The following is a 7035-nucleotide window of genomic DNA, read 5'->3' as shown; positions in this document are numbered from 1 at the left end:
ATTGAATTTCGGAAAGTTCGAAGTTGACTTGAAAAGAAAATTCTAATTTCGGAAGCTTTAAGTTAGAAGAATCGACTAAGGTTTGACTTTTGAGTAAAATACCTCGGAATTGGGATTTAAAGGTTCCAATAGGTTCATATGGTAATTTTGGACATAGGCATATGTTCGAGTTGAGTATCGGGTCGCCCAAGAGCATTATAATGCTTATTATGGAAAGTTGGCATTTTGAAGGTTTTAGAATTTCCTAAGTTTGGCTTGAAGTGGATTTTTATGTTATCGATGTCAATATGGGGTTCCGAGCCTTGGAATAGGTTTGTATGGTGATTTGTGACTTGTACATAAAATTTGAAGTCATTCCGGATTGATTTGATACGTTTCGGTGCAAATTATAGAAGTTGGAAGATTTGAAAACTCATAATTCGATTTGAGGCGCGATTCGTAATTTTGATGTGGTTCGACGTGGTTTGAAGCCTCAACTAAGTTGGTATCATATTTTAGGACGTATTGGTATATTTGGTTGAGATCCAATGGCCTCGGGTGGTTAACAAATTGTTTTGAAATTTTTGTAAAAGCGGGTTTTTGGCAGCGACTAGTGTCATCGCATCTGCGATGAAGTTGATCGCAGATGCGCAATCGCATAAGCAAAGTAGCGTTCGCAGAAGCGAAATTTGGAAGGACTGGCAGAGGTCGCAGGTGCGAAGCATTTCCTGCACCTGCGTGATTGCAGATGCGGTCTTTGGCAATGCAGAAGCGACTGGGAAAGGACAAGGCATGGATCGCATAAGCAAAAATATTCAGCGCAGAAGCGGCTGGCTTCGCAGATGCGCAAATGAGACTCGCACCTGCAATGGCGCGGAAGCGGAATTATTTCCGCAGGTGAGAGAGAGCGATTGGGCAGTGGGCTTCACAGAAAAGATGATGGCATCAAGGAAGCGACGTCGCAGATGCGCCAATCTGTCCGCAGAAGCGAAACTGGGCAGATTATTAAGGGATCGAACTTGGTCATTTTTCTCATTTCGTTATGGATTTTTTGGAGCTCGGTTTTGGGCTATTTTGGAGGAGTTCTTCATGACTTCGACTTGGGTAGGTGTTCTATATCAGGAAGTGATTATATCTCATAAATCCATGGTTATATTCATCATTTATTTCGAATTTAATGGAAGAAAGAGAGGAGAATTGTGAAATCTTCCGAAAGTGTAAATTGGAGATTTGGAGGACGATTCGTTGTTGGAATTTAATAATTTTGGTATGGTTGAACTCGTATCTGAATGGGTGTTTGGATTTCGTGAATTTGTGTTGGGTTCCAAGACGTGGTCCCGAGGGTTGACTTTGTTGACTTTTCGAGCGGAGTTGAGAATTAATATAAATTGTTAAGTTATACGCATTGGAGTATATTTTGATTGTTTTGCACATCGTTTGGCTTTGAATTGAAGAGTTAGTGTGGCATTGGAGTTGGTTATGGAACTTCGGAGTGAGGTAAGTCTCATGTCTAACTTTGTGAGGGGGAAATTGCCCCTAGGTGATGTAATTGTTATGTGCTATTAGTTGTGGGTGCTACGTACGCACGAGGTGATGAGAGTCCGTACCTAGCTAAAGCATGTTTATGTCCGGATAGACTTAGGACTTTACCATGTGATATTTGAAATACTTGAATCCATTGTGTTGATTTAATTAATTGAAATTATAATTGAATTGATTTAGAAATATATACATATATATATATATATTAGGCCGAGCATTATTACCTTGAGTTGTTGGCAAGTTATTTGAGAAACGATAAAGGTTAAATTTGCTTCGTACCCATGTACTGTATTGTAAGCACGTGTCTTGTAATTCGATGATTTCTTTCCTTTCTTGTGGAGAGGCTGAACTCCTCGGCAGTATAATAGATGCATCTATGGTTCATTCCGCTCGACCCTCGGCAATATACATATTATTCTGGATCGGGCCGAACGATCTCAGCATAATCGTGCGTTATATCACGTGTAGTCCGAACATTCACGAGATTATCTTTCCACTGATGCCCGGCATTTTACATGGTACCTCTTATCCGTTTGTTACTGGTACTAGATACACCTGAGCTGATGAGGTAGAATACAAGACCGAGAAATTCATACTTTAAAAGATACATTTGGAAGATTAGGTAACTTACAGATTTACCCCATTATGGCTTTGCGCTTCACATCTGCTTATTGTTTTTTATATTTCTTTGTTGGACCTCTAGTAAGTGTCGATGTCGACCCCTCGTTACTACTTCTTCGGGATTAGGCTAGATACTTACTGGGTACGCATTGATTTACGTACTCATGCTGCACTTCTGCACTAAATGTGCAAGATCTGATAGGTTCAATTAGTAATCATCTTGGCGCGTAGGCGCAGCTGTTGAGGAGACTTTACGTGAGCTGCATCCCAGACTACGCATCACAGTCCATAGAGTCTCCATCGTACTATTTATCTTATTTTGTCTCATTTACATTCTAGATAGATGTTGTATTATTATTGTACTCTGTTAGGATCGGGAACTCGGGTAGTGTAGAATTTACCCAAACAACGGTATAGTGACAATAACAAAGACAATGGAAGTTGATAATAACGACAATTAAAGAATATAAAGAAGAAACAAATTTAACATAGTACAGTCAAGGTGACCTACGTCCACAAGCGGAGAGGAGCAATTTTACTATACCAACAAGAGTACAAAAGAGAGCACAAAATTAGAGTAAATACTCTAATTAATCCCAAATACCCCAAGAGAATAACCTTACAATATCACTCCAAAGAAAGGGTTCACACAAGTGTTTCCCAACACTCACTCTCTTATAAAATACTCTATAATGAAATAAAGGAGGAGAAAGAAAGACAAAAGTGAAAAGCTCTTGAATTGGTGTGTTTACAAATGAGGAAAAACTCCTCTATTTATAGCAAAAAATCCTTGGCCTAATAATGGATATTATGTCATGGCAAATATCATGCTCCACAAATTTGTTATAATGGATATTATGTCATGACAAATGTCATGAAAATTTTGCCATATTACAAATCTCCACCTTGGCCTAATTTCGGCTTATATATAGTAAATTTGCTCCACCTTCTGCGCAAAAACCCCAATGGGCAAAATCATTCTTCATAAATGCCAATCAAGTTCAGGCAAAGCTTGAACTTGGACACTGGAAGAGGTTTTGTGAACATGTCAGCAGGATTGTCTCTAGTGTTGATCTTCTGAACAGAGACTTTTCTTTCAGCAATGGTGTCTCGAATGAAATGATACTTTATATCAATGTGCTTCGTCCTCTCATGATACATTTGATCTTTAGTCAAGTGAATGGCACTTTGACTATCACAGAAAATGGTAATTCCACTTTGGTGTAAACTGAGTTCCGTAAATAGACCCTTCAACCATAAAGCTTCTTTGGTCGCCTCGGTCACTGCCATATATTCTGCTTCATTAGTAGATAAAGCTACTACATGTTGTAATGTAGCTTTCCAACTAATAGCGCAACCACTGATGCAAAATACATAGCCTGTCAGTGATCTTCTTTTGTCAAGATCACCTGCATAATTTGAGTCTACAAAACCAACCAAAGTGTTAGTATTTCTCCCAAACTCCAAATATGTATTTGAAGTACCTCGCAAGTATCTGAGAATCCATTTCACAGCATGCCAATGTGCTTTACCAGGGCAAGCCATATACCGGCTTACCATGCTCACTGCTTGTGAAATGTCTGGACGTGTACAAATCATTGCATACATAATACTGCCGAGTCTACTGGAATAAGGAACATGTTTCATGTACCTCTCTTCTTCCTCTGACTGCTGGGACTGAGCATCTGATAACTTAAAATGAGCAGCAAGAGGGGTACTAACTGGTTTAGCATCTTTCATGCCAAACCTCTCCAAGACTTTCTCCAAGTACTTCTTCTGGGTCAGAAATAGCCTATTGGCTTTTCGATCTCTTTTGATCTCCATGCCAAGGATTTTCTTAGCCGCTCACAAATCTTTTATCTCAAATTCACTTTTCAGCTGACTTTTCAAATTGTGACTTTCTGTTAAATCCTTAGCAGCAATGAGCATGTCATCAACATATAATAATAGTACACAAATGAACCATCATTTAACTTTCGGAAGTAAACACAACTATCATACATGCTCCTCGAATAACCATGACCCAACATAAAGGAATCAAACATTTTATACCATTGTCTTGGAGACTGCTTTAATCCGTACAAGGATTTCTTCAACAAGCAAACATGATCTTCTTTTCCTTCAATTTCAAATCCTTCGGGTTGATGCATGTATATTTATTCCTCAAGTTTGCCATGTAAGAAAGTTGTCTTAACATCAAGTTGTTCTAATTCCAAATCATACATGGCAACGAAGGCAAGAAAGACACGAATAGAGCTATGTTTAACAATAGGTGAGAAAATATCATTAAAATCAACTCCTTGTACCTGACTATAGCCCTTTGCAACTAATCGTGTCTTATACCTCGCATCTTCAACCCCTGGAATGCCATCCTTTTTCTTGAAGACCCATTTGCAACCAACAATTCTTTTTCCTGATGGCGGCTTCACAAGAGACCAAGTACCATTCTTGTGGAGAGACTCAATTTTTTCATTCATTGCAATCAACCACTTGGCTGAGTCAGCACCAGAAACTGCTTCTGAATATTTTGATGGTTCTCTAGTTTCTTCAGTTTTCTGTGCAACTGAAAAGGCAAATGCAACATAATCTCCAAACCTTAATGGTTGTTTACCTTCTCTTCTTGGTCTATGTTTGGATATATAATACTCCTCTTCTTCTGGTTCAACTTCAGGAGTCTCAACTTTAGGAATTTCAGCTTCTGTCTCAACTTCAGAAGTTTCAACTGTATTTTGCTCCAAAGTTGATGAGCTTGGCTCAGAAGGAATGCCAATCTCAATCTCCATCTGGTTCTGTGTACTCTTTCCTTTATCTGTATTACAAGAACTAGAAGACTCTTTTCTAGAATGTAATATAGAGGATGCATCAAAAGTTACATCTTTGCTAATTATAAATTTTAGTGTCGTGGGATTAGGATACCATAGTCGGTATCCTTTCACCCCAGATGCATACCCAAGGAAAATGCACTTTTTGCCCTTGGCTCTAATTTTCCATAATTTGCATGCATGTATGCAGGACAACCAAATATCTTTAAATCAGAATAATTAGCAGGAGTACCTGACCATATTTTCTCTGGAGTCTTAAAGTTCAAAGGTGCAGAAGGAGCTCGGTTGACAATATAACAAGCTGTAGAGATAACTTCTGCCAAAAAGGCATTTTTCAACCCAGCATTTGAAATCATGCAATGAGCCCTTTCCAAAAGAGTTCTATTCATCCTTTCTGCCACACCATTTTGTTGAGGTGTCATTCTCACAGTACGATGTCGAGCAATTCGTTCATTCTTGCAAAATTCGTTGAATTTATCATTACAAAATTCCAAGCTATTATCTGTTCTAAGCCGCTTAACCTGTTTTCCTGTTTGCTTGTCAATCAAAACTTTCCATTGTTTGAAATTTAAGAAAATATCACTTTTATTTTTCAGGAAATAAACCCAAATTTTCCTTAAATAATCATCAATGAAAGTTAACATATACCTGGCACCACCTTTTGATGGGGTACGTGAAGGACCCCAAAGATCTGAATGAATGAAATCCAAAGTACCTTTTGTTCTATAAATCGCTGGAGATTTGAAGCTGACTCTTTTCTGTTTCCCGAACACACAATGTTCACAGAACTCCATATTTTCGGTACTTTAGCCACATAAGAGACCTCTTTTACTAAGGATGGAAAGACCTTTTTCACTCATATGCCCCAATCGCATATGCCACAATTTGGTGATGTCAGAATCTGATTTAGCTGATATTGAAACTGTAGCAGCACTTGTAACAGTAGATCCCAAAAGAGTATACAACGTACCAGATCTACGTGTTTTCATGATCACAAGAGCACCATGAGAAATTTTTAGAACTCCACCTTCATATGTGTACTTGCACCCAAGAGATTCTAGAGTGCCCAAAGAGATGAGATTTTTCTTCAAGTCAGGAACATGTCTAACATTGGTGAGAGTTCTCACCACTCCATCGTGCATTTTGATTCGGACTGTACCTTTTCCAATAACTTTACAGGCAGCATTGTTTCCCATCAAGACAACTCCACCTTCAATAGATTCATATGTGGTAAATAAATCCCGACTGGGACACATATGATAAGAACAACCATAATCTAAAATCCACTCATTGTTAGATTTGAAACTATTATTAGTTGTTAAAAAAATAGTCCCCTCAGTCTCATCAGCAGCTACACTTGCTTGGGCAGTGTCAGTATTTTTGTGCTCATTTTTGTTTTCTATATGCTTTTTTTTGTTTTTCAATTTAAAGCATTCAGAAATAATGTGACCTTTCTTATGACAATATTTGCACATGAAATTTTTGTATCTGGATTTTGACCTTGATTTAGGTTTCTCACTACTTGAATCTTTCTTATTTGATCTACCTCTTATGAATAAGCCTTCCCCTTGGTTCCCACTAGTTTTCCCAGTAATATCTCTATCTATTTGTTCTTTTGATTTCAAAATATATTTGATATCTTTATAAGAGATATTATCCTTTCCATAAAGCATAGTATCTCTTATATGTTTAAACGACTAGGGTAAGGAAACAAGCAATAACACAGCTTGATCCTCATCTTTAATTTCACTATCTATGTTACTTAAATCCATAAAAAGAGAATCAAAAATATCAAGATGAGTAAGTATAGAGGTACCTTCAGCCATACGAAAAGTGTAGAATTTTTGCTTTAGGTAAAGTCTATTTTCTACTGTTCTTTTCATATATAGGGTTTTAAGCTTTTCCCATATGCCTTTGGCTGAGCTTTCTGTTGCAACTTCACGCAAAACCTCATTTGAAAGATTTAAAATAATACCTGCTTTTGCCTTTTTATCTATGATGGCAAACTCCTCGTCCGTCATTTTATCTGGCATCTTCTCCTTTCCTTGCAGTGCCAAATTTAAGCCATCCT

The sequence above is a fragment of the Nicotiana tomentosiformis genome, chromosome 7 (genome assembly GCF_000390325.3).
Source record: "Nicotiana tomentosiformis chromosome 7, ASM39032v3, whole genome shotgun sequence".
Taxonomy (NCBI): domain Eukaryota; kingdom Viridiplantae; phylum Streptophyta; class Magnoliopsida; order Solanales; family Solanaceae; genus Nicotiana; species Nicotiana tomentosiformis.
This window is presented reverse-complemented; position numbering follows the sequence as displayed.